General features: G+C 45.1%; 1 protein-coding gene across 6 annotated transcripts in view; it reads left to right on the top strand.

Moving 5' to 3' along the window:
• Positions 1-15,566, top strand: part of RREB1 (ras responsive element binding protein 1) — a 125,389-nt gene that overhangs the window by 4,344 nt on the left and 105,479 nt on the right. The gene's annotated exons all lie outside the window — the stretch shown is intronic.

Here is a 15,566-nt window from a genome sequence, read left to right as displayed (position 1 = left end):
CAGGGGACCGTGTTGAGTGTTAAAGTTATCGACACACAGGAGTAATTCCACCCTCCCCCAGTACGCCTAAATTTTACCAGCATTGGGCCCTCTATTTGTGCCCTTTGCAAATGTCCTTCCAGAGTTATCTGTTGCTCCAGGAGCATCTGATATATGTTGGATAGCAGCCTGTAGGGACAGTCTTGGGAAAAAAAGAAACTGCAGAGGTTCCCCGGGAACAGGCAGGAAACAAGTAAATCCTGTTAGTCTGAAATCCATGCGTGTGCAGAAAAAGCCCCTTTTAACTTGTTGATGGATGATGCCTAAGTTTGGAAATCTGTGTTTTAGGTGTACACTCTTAAAACATGTGAAATCATGTCTTCTTCTTTCAGTGAAATAAAGGTTGTTCTTAAATGAGTGTATTATTGGACCATGTTACTGGGCCAGTTTGAGAAGGCTGCCTTGATGATGTGGTAGCTTTTTCCTTGGGAGGTAATTGTAGAGGAGGATGGTAGTGCTGCTTTCAGTTCTCCTTAAGGCAGTGAGAATGCCTGTTGCTCTCTGTCTTCTTCTACCTCCTTTCTGAATTCAGGCAAGACGGTCAGTCATGGGATTGCAGCTTTAAAATGCATTTTATCAAGAGTATTCCTGCAGCTTGGAAAGGGGCCAGGAACTGCTTTGTGTTCTTTTGAGTGCAGCTTCACAGTAGATGGGAGTGCTCAGGTACCCTGCAGCTTTGCTGGGAAGTGCCTCAAGGAGCAGAAGATGTAAACTTTGGTGAGAAGGGATCGCCTTCCGAAGCCATGCAACAGCTCGTTTCTGTTTTTGGGGGTGGGAGATCTGACTTGCCAATCTGTTCAGCAGTTAAAGCAGGTTATTTTTTTTGGCCAGAGGAATCCTTTCTCTGTGTGTTGGGATATTTTGTTTTGCTTTTAGTATCCTATATAAAGCAGCACCTATGGGAGCTGTGGCTTTCCTCTCATCCCTCCCCCTCTACTTAGAAGCATCTTTATAGGCAGTAATTTCAAGGGCCGGACTTTGGTATCTCTGGAAGTGCTGCTTTCTGGTCGTACATTGAAAAGTTAGCTCTTTGTGTGGTGCCAGGAAGGGCTTGAAGCTTGCAGAGCTTTGCCAGGCCAGGTTTGGTTATCAGCATTTGATTACAAGCGAAAATAGGTGAGGTTGGCTGAGGTGGGAAGTGCTGGCTTTGTTCTGGGGTACTTCTTCTGAACAGGAAATTCAGGAGCACTTCTTTGGTGCAAGAAATCTGATGATGCCTTATCTTTGATGTCTGCCAGTCATGATGTTTTTCCCACCTGAAGGTGTTCCCTCCACTCCACCCTATCCCTCTGTTTTGAATAGCAACATTTGAGGGCCAGAGACGTGGAAGAGTGTGGGCTTCCAAGGCAGTAGTACCAAAGCATCTCAATCCCCTTCCCTCAGGATTTTACTCGGAGCAGGGTGACAAAACTTTCTTAGAGCTGGTACTAATGCTGTATTATGTAATGTTAAAAGTACAAATAATTGCCAGCTAGGGCATATGCTGTGAACTCCTGCTGGATGACTTTTACGTGTTGTGCTGGAAAAGGGTCAGAACAAGGAAAAGAGCTTGGACTAAAGGGAGAAGAGTCAGTGGGATATGGCTTGTGGCTGTGCCGGTGTTAAACCTGTTAGAGCAGCCTCCTGCAGTGAGAAAGGAATTGCCCTGATGCAGCGCCTGGACCTGCGCTTCCTTCAGAAACAACACAGGCCTTCTGCTGTATCCTGCCTTTATTTTTCTTTTTAATGGTGCCATTTCAGCTTGGCAATCAATAAAGGTGGTTGCCTTTGAATAGGTGCTTTACACAAAATAAGTAGTTGATGGGTGGAGACTGTTTATTCAGGGTGATTCAACTAAGTAAGGCTAAGAAAATCTGAATACCTCTTTAAAGATGTGGAGAAAGGCAGCTGTTTTAACAACAGGATTCACCTGCGGAGTCACAGCCACCCTCAAAGGTGCTACAGTCAGGGAGAAGAAAAACTGTCAAAATCCCCCACGGCACTGTTAGGCTCTAGCACTAAAATAGGTATTCCAAGGACTATTAGAGAGGGAGGTCTTTCAGGCCTTGATTACCTCTTCCATCTCCCCTGCTGATCTTTCCATAGAAACATGTGGAATGCAACTTTCAAAGTCCACCGTTTTCCTGAACCTAACCTTCGTAAAGCAAAAATGGTTTGTCTTTAAACTTATTTAATCTCAGGATTTCAGGAGATCCCTTTCCTTTTGAAGAAGACATCCCCTCATCCTGCTGCCTGAAGTTGCTTTGAAGATCCATTTGCAGGAGGGATGCTATTTGTGTAGAGCTCTCAGAAAGTGTGGGAAAGCTGCTTGCACACAATGGCCAAGTGACTTCCTAGTGTAATTTCTGCCAGCTTTGAAACACCGAATTTTTACTTTTAAGTCACTCTGGGTAAAAAGTATGTTTAGCATCTTGGACGTTTTCTATGCTGATGTGTGCAAGTGACTTGTTAATTTGATTCTAAAAGGGAAATGTATGTTGTGGTTAATAGTGGAATTGCCAGCCTCTGATACAAGTAAGACCTCTCCACTTGTCAGCTCATGGTGGGTATTTTAACAGGTGTTAGCATGTGCTTTCTTGAAACAGCACAAACGTGCTCGTAGGTGTTTTAGGAATGGGTGGCCTGCATCATCTGCCCTTTGAAAATGGAGGATGATCAGCCGCTGACAGGCCTTTTTTTAGTTAATTTAGGTATGTGCTTCCTCTTTGAGGGTGAGAGAAGCAGACTGTTCATGCTGGAAGCATAGTTGGCCTCTGCTGCTGCCGTGTGTGGTTAGCTGGCTTTAACTCGAGCCCTTGTTAGTCCTGTTTCGTACAGCAGGTGATGTCAGTGTTCAGGTGTATTGGTAACTGGGAATGCTTTGCTCAGAGCACTTGCATCACAGCAGTAAATTCCATTCCTGTGTTCAGGCTGTACTCCTTCACACTGATAACGTTACAGCTTGGTCAAGGGAGAACTGCTTTGGATTTTGCACCAATAAGCAGCAGTACTTCCCTGTATTTCCTTTAGGGAGCAACATCCCTTTCAATTTGGACCACTCACAGCTTTGCGTAGGGGAAAGAGCTTAGTTCAAGTTCCTCTTTTTGTTACACAAAATGCATTCTCTTCATTAATTTAAGTTCGTTGTGTACATTGTTCTCAGTGTTTTGAGAATATGAGAAGCAGCCAGGACGTGAATACCTGTGTGCTGTTCTTGATTTGTGTGTGTATTTTTTTTCTGATGCTGGTGCAGTTGCCTGTGTATTGAGGACAACAGGCAGCTGTGGTGTTTTGTGCATGTGCTTGCCTGCTTCGCCTCCTCTTCTTCCTCAAAAGCACTAAGGTATCCTGAATTGGTGTTTACCCAGATAATTTGCAGCACAACTCAGGTGTTTTGCTGTCTATACATCCTGATGCTGCAGGGCTGCAGTAGGAGGTTTGCTTTTTAAGTGAGATGCTGAAGGTCCAGGAAGTGGAAGCGTGTGCCATACAGGCTGGTGATGGAAGAGATGTAGCTGGGTTACTAAGGGATTCCATTTGTGAGGTTTGACAGTATTTTCCAGGGGAAGAAGTATGAGTACAATGATAAGTGCTTCTCTATAGAGATGCAACTTACGCCTTGTGTTCAGTTGATTTGGAGGGTGTATTTCTTTTGGTCTGCTTTTCTAATGGCTGCAGGTACCATTTGTTCTTCCTCCTTATCCGATGGCCCAGTCAGGTTTTGCTTAGTATATCTTACTACATTTCCAAGTAAGGTTCAAAGCTGTGGTCCTTGGCAACTTCTGGAACAAGTCTTGGAGCAACTTCCAGATTTTACAGCAGATTGGTGGCTTTTCTGCTTGGTAAGGTTTCCTGGCAGTATTTGAACTGGCAGTAGCTTAGGTGTCCATGTTGCAGAAGGTAAAGAGAGCTGTATCACAGTGCCCCTATTTCCCTTGTGTAAACTTGGTTCATTGCTGGAAACTGTGCTTTTCTTTAAATAGCAAAGAATTGATTTTCATACTGGTGCTACCTATACTTCGTGGGAGAAGTCTCCTCCATCCTCTCTGCCTTCAGTCCTCCGTTTTGGGAAATGGCAGCATCTTTTAGTTGAGTGTGAAGTGGCCACCACGTTCGCCCTCACCAGAGCGTGAATTTCTAGGGGTGAGTGAGATGATCTGTACCTCAGTGGATGCTGGTTACCTTGGGAGGAAGCTGTGTAGATTGTAAACTCTGCAGGAAGGAACTGGTGGATTCTGTAAACTATGCAGCTGCACTAACTGCAGTTCAAGCAGCTCCCAGTCTTGACTTGCAAAGCGTTTGGAACTTATAAGTTCTTTAAGTTTAGTGACTAAGGATTTTCCATGGCTCCCTTTCCCTCAAGAAAGATAGAAATAAATGGTAAGGTATTCATTTTACATGCTCAAAAATCAGCAAACAGCGTGTTCACAGAAAAGCAGGCCAAACTGAATACAGATCGTGGCCCATTGTCGTTGCTGTTATGTATTTAATAAATCAATAGATGTGCAGATTGTAGATGTGGAAAACACAGCTTCATTTAAATCGACAGCAGAATTCTTCCAGGCTTCACTGGACTAAGATTACATGTGGGGTGTATACAGCTGAAAGCTCTTGAGCATTCACAGCATGAAAGATGCCAGGAAACTTTAAAGAAACTGAAGCACTAATAGTGTCTTTGTACTTTTCTGGTGCTTGAAATTCCTACAGGTGTAGTTACAAAGTCAGCGCATCTGTTCTAGGGGCTTGTTTGGTAAACAGCAAACTGAATTTGCAGTGTAATAGCCTAGGTGACTAAATTCTCTTCCATCCCGTTTTTTGGCATCACTGAAGCAGTGTCGCCATTGCTGCATCCCTTTTCTAAATCCTAGAAGCTGTGCTTTAACTTCCTTGAGTGTATTTGCTCTGGTGAGTGGGAGGAGGAGGGCTTGTCCTTCCCAGGCCTGTCCTTCCCTGTAGGAAAAGGGGAATGTAGAAAATTCTCCCCGAGGATGGATCTGGGACAGAGATGGCCCCTGAATGTTTGGGGCCAGAGTTTTTATTTACACCATTGCATAACTTTTAATCTCCATAGAAAAAGATGCAGGTTAGTAGATCTGCAACACCACATTCTCACATGTGGACAGCCTGATAGCCAGTGTGTGTTGCTATTGCATAGTAGATGTACTGATGACTGCCTGGGGTGGTCCTGGAGTATTGGGTGACCCTGTGCCGAAGGATCTGCTGTTGCCTGACATTTGACCTTGTGCACTGGCAGCCTCTCTTGTGCTTGCAATGCCTGAATGATCTTGACTTGCAGTAAACGTTTCAGTTTGTGTGCTCACTGTCTTTTCAAGACGATTGCTGAAAAGTAGCGCAGCCAAAAATAATGTACCGCGGACAAGAAGATGCCAGCAGCATGTGCAAATTGTACTTATTGTCCCGGCTAGTAATTCAAACGGACTGCACAGATGTGGGTTAGGAAAGTCCAGGCTGCTGATTTAAAGATTTCCACTATTTCTGGTAATGGCTGTTTATATGAGCTGCCTAGTCCAAACACCCCAGAAATGAGCTGGTGGTGGTCTTTGTTTAATTCCCAGCATACAGATGCCAAGTGTTATGCTTTGATTTCCCACATTGTAAACTCTTCGGGGCAGGGATCAGCATTCAATTACCAAGTTTTGAAAAGCCACCTAACACATTGTGGAACTGACCTGCTCAGCACTACCTCACTATAAATGTTTAATTATAACTATCTTCTTACCCAATGGAGGAGTCTTTCCAGATACCAAGGCTGAGGCATGCTGGGAACCTGTACTGCTGCTGAGGTGTCCGCTTATAAATAGAGAGCTTTGGTTGCCAGGCAGAATTTGGGAGGGTCTCAGAAATTCCTAGTTTGCAGTATAGGTGCAAATATATACATGTGTTCTGGGGTCTGTGTCTGGTTGTTTAGTTCAGAAGCAAATACACTCCTAGCATTGATACGTGTTTTAAAGTGTCACAGTCAGACTACATCCTTCTCTCTCCCTTTTGCTCCTTTTGCCTTAGGTCTGTATGTAAATGTGACATATGTAAAGGTTCTGAAATTGAGAAATTAGAAGAAGAAACTGGGAATAGAAAGATGTCACCTCTCAGTACGTCACCTTGCCAAGACTGAAATGAAACACAATTGGTGGTTCTCACCAACTAACTCTTGCCTTGAGTGACTTGTGTTGTAGCTTTAAACCGAACTCTTAAATCATCCCAACAGTGATGTATGTACTGTTTGTTATGTTTATACAACATGAAAGCATATGGAGTAATGGAAATATCTAGAAATTAGACCTCCAGAGAAGACTCCCATTTTAATCAGGTTACTTACTTGGATTAAACCAACCCAAATTTAAAACATGTGGGCTCATGTGCTAAACTAGTTGCGTTTTCAGCACTCCGGGGGTCCGTCTAGGAGTTTATCGGTGCGTTGTCTTGGTCTGTTCCAGACAGCTTTGTAAGAGCAGTTTGGTGTTACTAAGGTTGGAATAAGCTGATGTCAGATTTTTGTCCACAGTGCAGAGCAAGTAGAGGTCAAACACTTGTACAGCCGGTGATACTATGACTTGTTAAGAATGTACGCAGCAGGTTGCTTTTCAAAACATCTTTTGAAAAGCAGCCTGAGAGAGCAGTGCCATGTAGCAGAGACATGCATCTTTCTCTGGCATCAGCAAATGGATGCATCCTATCACATTGGACTGCTGAGCATGTTTAGTCATGTTACTGTAATAAGCTCTGGGAACAGGAATGGGTTCTGCCCTGTTGCGCTTCGGGAAGATTTGAATGAATTTGACTGGTTTGTTCCAGGGAAACTCGTGTTTGTATCTGCTTCTTTTGTGCTTGGTGCGGAGAAGGAAGGAGTTGAGTTTGTTTCTTGGCCGAAGCAGGGTCTCTTTGCAGTGTAGGATTGCTAACATTACTGAACTTAAATTCTTACTCCTTTAAAGAGGTAACATTAAAATGTGACTCCCAGAAACATCAGTGTTTTTGGTGCTGATAGTGCACGGATCTGCTTGGTTTTGAGACTCTTTGCCCAGATAAACCCAGTACTATGGACCATTCTCTCACTTCCAGCCATAGCCTTCAGGCATCCCTATTTCTCCTGCCCTGGTGAATCATTCTTCAACATACGCAGATGTAAATTTTATATGTGCTGCGGTGGGGGTTGTCATCTTTATCCTTTTCTTTCTGTCTCAACAAGGCTTAGCCTGGTGGCTCTGAGGGCATTTTTTTCAGTTTGCATCCGTGTGTGTGTATGTCAGAGGCAAGTCTGGTTGAAGGCAGGCACTGATCCTGCAGACACTTTAAATACAGATACAATTCTGCTTAAGTATATTGTTCCATTTAAGTCAAAATACTGGCATGGGTGAAGTTGGAGGAAGCGTTTTGGGACTGGGGCCTGCATTTAACTTCCAGAAAAAGTATTCCTGACATAAGCCAGAATCTTTAACCCGTGTGAGCTACAGCTCTAAACTTGTCTCACTGACTTCAGTTTCTGACCTACTTGAGCAGGTACTGCTCAGCCCAAAGAAGTGTCACAGGTCTGACTGCCTGAGAAGAGCTGGCTTTGAAGGGAGATGGCAAGAAACGTGGCCATGAAGCCAAACTCCTTCAATATATGGTGTCTGCAAGAGTTAAACAAAAGTACTCCAGCAGCTCATGTGCTCTCTGTGTGTGCATACTTTCCTAATCTTGACATGGGGTCTGAGCTGCAGGCTCCGAGGGCGTACGTGAAGTTGGCTTGGCTGTCACCTTTCACTCCCCGGATCTGGCTGTGGCTCAGCACAGGGACGCTCCCTGCCGCTGGGATTACTGGCTGCAGATACCCAGCTGCCTAAAAGCAGCCTCCATGGAGCTGGCTGGGCCCAAAGGTGCCCTGGCATGCCTCAGCTGCCCTTGCATTGCTTCATGCCCTTGTGGGGAGCAGCTGAGGGGGGAAAAAGTGCTGCGGTGGCCCCTTTGCTGTGCTTGGAAGATGTCTTGCACCCACCTTGTGCTTTAGGGTGAGCTTTCTGCTGCTCTGCTATCATCATTTGGCTGGAGAGCAGCTGCCCCCAAGGATGGGTCTGCTTTAAAACAGGGCAACAGCTGTATGGAGTGGGGCCTGCCGCAAGGCTTGGTGAGACAGAGGACAGAGCATGTGTTTTTTTCCTCTAAGTGACAAAGTTCTAAGGGCGACTTGGGCCTTGGCTGCCCGGGAAGCCAAACTACATACAGCTCCTTCAAGCCGCAGCAGGCTGTCCGAAATCACTTGGGTGTTTCTGACCAGGGGCTGCCCATGAAAAGCCGCCTTCTTTTCCCTTTCCCTTCGCCTAGGTTTCCTGGGAAGGGCTGCCCCGGCCACCTCGCTGCACCCTGCAGACGTGTGGGAGGGAGAGGGGGTAGCCGGCAGGAGGGAACATCACCAAAACGGCAGAGCGGCTTGGCTCCGGGCCATGCACAGGAGCAGGATCAGGAGCAGCTGCCGGGATGGCCCCCGGAGCCTCACTGATGTCAGCACAACCCGCGCTCCTCCTCGGGACGCCGTGCCGCATGCGGGGGGCCAGGGGAGCGGGGCTGGGAGCAAAGTAGCAGGGTAAGAAGTGCATAGAGCAACCTCCGGGCTGCTTTTGTCGTCCCCCCTTCAAAACACCTCTGCTTTCTGTAGGAATGGGAAGGGTTTGGGTGAGTTGGAGTTACGAGAGATTCACAAAAGTAGCAGAAGTTACCGAAAGCAAGGGGCAGAAAGAATACGTGTTGTAAAATCTGTGTGTGCGCGCGGTATGTCTGTTTGCTTGGTTTTATTCCTTTCAGAGAAGTGTGGGTAGGAACAGTTCGGCGCTGTTGGATAAATCTGTCAGTGCCGTTCCCTTCTCCCTCCTGTGTTGTCTCTGAGAACCTGTCACACTGTGACAGATCACACTGTCAAACACCATACTGTGTTCAAAAAGTATCTGGCTTGCCTCGGGATGCCGTATGAAATACGGCAGGATGTGGCATCCTGCAGGGAGCATGTCATGTGTGCTCACTTGGCCTCCTGCGCTTGCTTGAGCAGAGGAAGGGAATGCACATCAGAAGAACACAATTGTTCGCAGTTCCTTTCCACTCCTCTGTGTTGTTCCAGAGAGATGGCACTTCCCGTTACCCATGAGGTTTACTGGAACTGTCTTTCCTTCCGTGTTGGTACCAAGGGTCCCTCACAGAGAGAGCCTCTGTGTGGTGAAGGGTGGTGGGGATGTCGGTCTGGCATCCATGACGTGGGATGCACAGTGCCAAATTACCCCCGTGGTAGGTACTGAACTGAATGGGTGCGAGTTCCTCTCAGGGCTGTGATGACTTCTTCCCATTTAATAGCTAATACAGTAGTTTCTAGAAGTCACAAGAGGACATGTAGCTGAAGTGCTGAGGGAGGAGGATACCAGCTTTTCCAGAACTGTGCAGCTCATTCACAGAAGGAGGTTGAACTGGACATGGAACTGGATTCCAGGGTGACGTGGTGATTGCAGCCTCCACTGGCTTTGCTGCTTCCCACAGCTGGGGAATTGATTTTCCCAGTAGGCCTGTGCCAGCATCGTCCTGCTGCTAGTCTTGTGGTGTTACCCCAACACAGAAGTTGTGCTTGAATTGCTTGCAAGTGGTATGCAGTGCACAAATGGAGGGAACAGGGGTAAGCCAGCCTATCCGGGCTTGTTGCAAAGCTGAATTTGCAGAATGCTGTCTCCATCAAGGCCAGTGTAATAATAAGTTGCAGAGATTCCGTCTTGAAAAACAGTGTTAACACAGGCCTTTGGGGAGGAGGGTGCTCTGCTCCTTTATAAGGCTCTGCTTTTTGTTAGCTCAGGTTGCCTCTCTCAGTCAGATTAACATTTTGTATATCATTCCAAATTCTTGTAGTAATTAGCAAAAAATGACACAGGGTCACAGCAGTTGTATGGGTTGTAAGCATCTATTCACAGCTCTTTTCAACTGGGACAGTGGCATGAAGAATTTATTTACTGAAGGTCGCAGAAGGAGACAGTAACAGAGGCTGAAAAAGAACCCAAATGCTCTAAATCCAGTCCCATGTCCTCGCCATTAGATCATGCTTCCTGTCTAGGCAGATGAACCCACATAAAAACCTTGGTTCACAAACAGATGACATTCAAGTACTACCAGCATTGTAAAATATGGCTAGGGCTAATCTATTTGCTCTGACTTTCATCTTGAGTGCCTGGTGGAACACCTGTAAGTATTTACATTTTAACATGAGCTTTTGTGCTTGTGAAAGCAGACAGTTTGACAGCAATGACCTCTCGCACAAAAGCCTGAATAAGTGATGAACTTCCAACAAATCCATGACCTGAACTCTGCTGGATGCATGTTGAAGGCGACAAGTTAATATGGCCTCTGGCAGTACCAAGAGGCCTGGCTCTCTGCTGGACTTTTCTGCTGGAGGTGGTCTGCAGACAAGCCTCTAGCCACGGTCCATGGCCAAAGGCCTGGAAGTGTGCTTGTACTCGATGCCTAGGTGAGGGCCTCAGGCAAATGTCTGAGGAAGAAAGGACTTTGTCTTCTCTGGAGGTTTCTCATTCTGCTGTTCTGCTCTGACCCAGGGTGAAGGGCTTGGTTTGTGTTGCAGAGATGGCAGAAGGGTGGATGTGACTTTCCCCTCCCAAGTGGTGCACTTCAGAGCTCACTGTGCTTAAGCTGTACTGCGTGGTAGTTAAAACTTCAATTATGGGCAGCTCTGGAGCTGGACGTGTCTCTGCTGCAAGCGTGGTAACCGCTGGCCGTCAGACAGGGAGGACAGCCGTTGCATGGTAACTAACCTCTGAAATCACCCTGGCCTGAATCACCCTGAAGCTGCGGCTCTGGTGACATTTCTTCAGGAGTGCCCTGTCCTGGAATGAGCAGTCCTTTCCCCACACTTCTCAGGACTCTGTGGGACTCTGCTCTATCACCGCTGTGGCCTTCCTTCCAGGTTGGACTCCCGATCTGAGTATTGGTTATTGTGCAGAAGTCGTTCCGTGCTTTTGATTACGTTGTCCACCGACGCTTGTTAAAGCTTCAGTTGCCTTGTTAACATCTATCACAGGCACATGCCAAAAGTACTTTATTTGCCTGCATATTTATTGCTCTAAGACATATACTTGGACAGGCTTAAAGATTTCCAGGTGCTGCCAGAATTCTCCTCTTCAGCAGCTTTTTTGGGAAACTTTCTCAATGTTGGCAGGTTACAGGCAGAAGATGCTGTTTAGTGAGGGTGTTGGCAGGTCCAGCTCAGTTACTTCCATCCTGATAGCTTGAGAACTGCTTGTTTTAAATGGTGTTTTGCTCACTGTTTTCCTTCCCAGATACCCTACTGGTTTGTAAGAGCAGTATCCATGTATCCTTCTGCTTAATATTCCCCCCCCTCCCCCAGATGTCAGCCTGAAGCATGCCCTGTGTGTATGAAACCTTAGTGAATGCAACTTACCCTGAGACAAGAGAGCTCCACTCAAACCAAGGGATACTACCTACAAAAAAGTTTGCCTGCTTTCCAGTGCTAGCTTGCTTATTTGGGATACTGATTTCAATTCACCCATCTGTTTGGTCTCAGCAGGTATTGAAGGAATTGTTTAGAGCTTTCTGAAGTAAATGTTTATTGATGTAACTCTACTATGTTCTCATCCTTTTTTTTTCTTTTCTGGTAGTCCCACTTCTCCACCTGTAGGACTGCTCCATGTTGGTGGACTTGGGAATCTTAACTTTTGCAAACAAAATAGGTTTTTTTTGCTTGCAGAAATTAACCATACAGCTTGTATTTATTTAGTTAAAGGGTACTTTACAAATCGATGTCTTCACTGCTACTGAAATACAGCCACTTCTGAAGTGGAGAGTGAGAAAGGAGAGGTTTAGATCAGGTCATGGTAACCCCTTTCTTCCTCTTTGTAAAGTGCTAAGCATTCTTCAGTACTGACATAGCCTAAAAAGGAACCTTGGCTTTTAAAGCTCTACCTTAACCTCCCTATCAAATGATGCATGCAACTTGGTTTGTGTTTAGCTGATGAAAAACTTAGTCCAACCTGCCAGAACTGGGATCGTAGTTGTAAGGGTGGTGCTAGCAATTTCAAACCTTTTGGTAAAAAAGAAACCCCTTTTCACAATGAGAACTCAGCTTTATCTAGGTTACTTATTCCTTTATTAAGCCTCTGGAGGTTGGTGAAATACTGTAGTTTTAGGAGAAACCAGCCCTGTTCATCATGTAGTACTGATTTATAATTAGAATCTCTCAGTGTCACTGCATATAAAACCATTCTAATAAGCTGTTCAGCATGTAGTGCCGGGCTCTGTGGGCTCTGTGAATTATATAGTGCTTGGAAGTAGCAAGCGTGTATGTTTGGAGAAAGGAGGCAGGGGCTGTCCTTTTAAAGTATCAAACTGTGATTGTGGTTCTGATGGTTGAATCCAGAGCTTGTCTTGTATTGCTCTGCTGCTGCTTTACACATTTAGAATCCTGAATTTAAATTTAGCATCCTAAAGGCCGCGTGAGGACCAAGGAATGGAGTCCTGGCATGGCACAGGCTTTGCAGGTATCTCTCTGCTCCTGGGTGTAGATCAGGAAAACCTAAAAGCTAAAATAAAGTAATTGCATATGGAGGACATGTTTATGTTGCTTTAATTAGAATATTTTTTAAACTGCCTTTTTTATTAGGGTATATAACCTAAATATTACAGATCTTAAATATCTTAAAGGTATGCCCTAAAGTGCTAGGCCAAGAAGCTGATAAGGACTGAAAGTTCCATTTTGGCTGGATCAGTTCTCTGATCTGACTTGCTGTGCAGCTGATCTTGCTGTGCTGGCACAAGGAGGCAGTGGAGAAGACACAGCAGAAGGGAATACAGCTTCTGATGGCAGTGCAGGTAGAACAGATTTTAAAAGTCCTTGCAACCATCATTAAAAAGACGGGTGCTCAAAACATCAAAACCACCATGTCTTTGTAGTGAAGCAGGGGCCAGGAAGAAAAGTGGAAGAAGCAGAATGTCTTTTTGCCAGTCCTTGCACGGGGGCCTTGAATCAACCTTGGATGAAACAGGAGGCAACTGCTTGCTGGGATGGATCTTGGATTCCATGCGGGAGTGATGCTGGGTTGATTAATTCTTGCACACAGAGCCTAATCCAAGCTCTGCTCCGTGGGTCGGGGAGGTCATTAGCGATGTGTGTTCTGTCCTTGTATGTAGGAACTGCATCTGCTGTGGTGTTGGGCTTAGAATCTTTGCTGGCTTGGAGCTGTGATGTTGAAAAACCAGCACAACCATTTTTTCTTTTCTTTTGAAGATGCTTCATTTTTAACTTGTTTATTCTTACATGCATTCTGGCTTCTAGCTTTGTTGAAGGCTGAGTGAGCCTCCACTCCATGGCTGCTTTCAGTTATTGGGTGTCTGTAGCATGATGCTAGTAACTGTAACAGCGGCAGGCTTATGTTAATAGAGTCACTTCCCCCTGTATCCCTCCCCCTTTTGATTTTCCCACTTGCCCCAGTCTTTCAGGTCCATGGTGGTGTTTGCCTTCAAAGGCTGTATTTAACACCACTTGTATTTAAGGCTTTCCCCCACCACCACTTCAAGGCAAGTATTCTTCCAGGTATGTGACTACAAACAATACAAAGGGAGAAATCTCAATGGAGATCTGTGTGAGATCTTTGAAGCTGCCCTTTTCTTAAGAGACTTTTGATTTCTAGGTGTTTCTTCCCAGCTTTCCCCTTTCTGGTGTGTCTTTGCCTGGGTAACTGAAAAAGAATTGTCCTGATGTTGAATTAGTGCCCTCCTGGGCAACCTGAATGTGTGTTTGACATCGTAGAATGCAGAAGCAGTAAAACCAGCTTGTGGAGAGGGGGTTATCTTTGTTTGCAATAATTTGTTTACCCCCTCACCTCTAGTAGTTCATTCCTGTTGTAGTGTAACTCACTGCCTTTCAGAGATGCTGGTACAAGGGTTTGTGGGGTTTCTCTGTAAGCCTTTATCTCTAAAATGATTGGGGTAGCCAGTTTTCTTTTCATAGTTTGTGTCTTTCAACACTTATACCTCACCAACTTTTGTTTTGGTCACTAAAGGGGAACCAAAGTAGGATTTCTCTGGCATGAGAATAAGCAGCTGAAGGAAGGTGAAGAGGTCCTGGAGAGGTGTTGACCCTCAACACAAAACTGTTCTCTGTGTCAAGAGGCCTGAGAGTTTCAGCTCTGAAAATGGTCTCATCTTCCCACCTTATCACACATTCTTGTCTGCTGTCTCGATGCAAATCTCTTTATTGCATTAGCCCTGCAAAAATTCTGTTGCTTCTGTACATCAGGTCTCCTTTAGCTGTTCTTTCTGCTTCCAAATTAATTCCCATCTCAAGAGAGTATCCTCTTTAATTACGCTTGATATTGTGTAAGGCAGTCATGTTTCATCATGTAAGACTGCGATCCAGGTTCTGTTCTGGCTGAACAGGTACAAATCTGGTGCAACTTTGCCAGTGTAGGTGCAGCGTCTTTTGTAGAAGAAGTTGGTTTAAGTAGCCAGGAGCAGAGTATCAATCACTGTGCAGGGATACCAGCTTAAAGACAGTAATAATGAAGACTGATGTAGGTTTTACTGGAATGCCCAGACTTCTGTTGTAAAGATATGGAGCTAAACATATGCTAACAGCCAAGTAGGCACAATAACTACAACAGCAGATTTCCAAGAAAAAAGTCTTGTTGCAAAGGAGCATGGTCTGTGAAGGGGCTTTATGGCACCTGCACACTTAATACAGTCTGTATCATTAGTTATCATTAGTTACAATAGTCCATTTGTTTGTAGATTTCTGAAGTTGTTTTTTATAACTCTTTGGGGGAGTAGCACATAAAACAGGGCAGCATGCAGAAATCTAAAACTCCAGCCAAAAGACACCTCCTTTTTGTGTCTACGTGTTGCAGCTGTCTATCTTTTGGCAGCAGGCAGCCCGTGTAGAATGTGGGGTTTTAGCACTGAAGTGTGGAAGAGCGAATTAAGGAGTTCTGAACTTAAAACATTCTTCTTCTCTAGGGAATTTTGGTCCTCACCACTGCTTAGTTATTTGGAGACTATTTGTAGGGTGCTTTTTTTTTTTTTCTTTCAGTAACTCCTTATATTCACAATGTGATAAACTGCGACAGGTCGCTAATTCTTCAATTTCCTTGGTTATTCTGCAGTTGAGTTGGAGTCGGTTGCATAGATACCCAGCTGTGATGAAATACGAAAAAAAGCATGCATGTAGTTTTGGGGAGGGAGGGAGTGGAGGAAAGGGGAGATTTCAGTTTTTCACCCTGAAATAGGCTTTGTGTAAGCCAAAGAAATGCTTTGTTTCAGGGATGTCAGCACAGGACGTGTTGTTTTTGCATAAAATGTGGATAGCATCATAGCATGTATGGTATAGTTACACCTTTTATGGTACTTACTATACCTAGAAAGGCGGGGATTCTGCGAAATATGCCAGTGCAGCGGTTGCCCTGCAACAACTTTACATACACTATGAGTACTTGCGTTTTGGAGTAAGTAGATGCACGCTTTTGTACCGTGCAAGCAAACTGACAAGGGAAAGGTGT

This window comes from Neopsephotus bourkii, unplaced genomic scaffold (assembly GCF_033783945.1).
Source record: "Neopsephotus bourkii isolate Nb327-2 ecotype Australia unplaced genomic scaffold, CSIRO-AGI_Nbou_v1 NB_272, whole genome shotgun sequence".
NCBI lineage: Eukaryota > Metazoa > Chordata > Aves > Psittaciformes > Psittacidae > Neopsephotus > Neopsephotus bourkii.
This window is presented reverse-complemented; position numbering and strand designations above follow the sequence as displayed.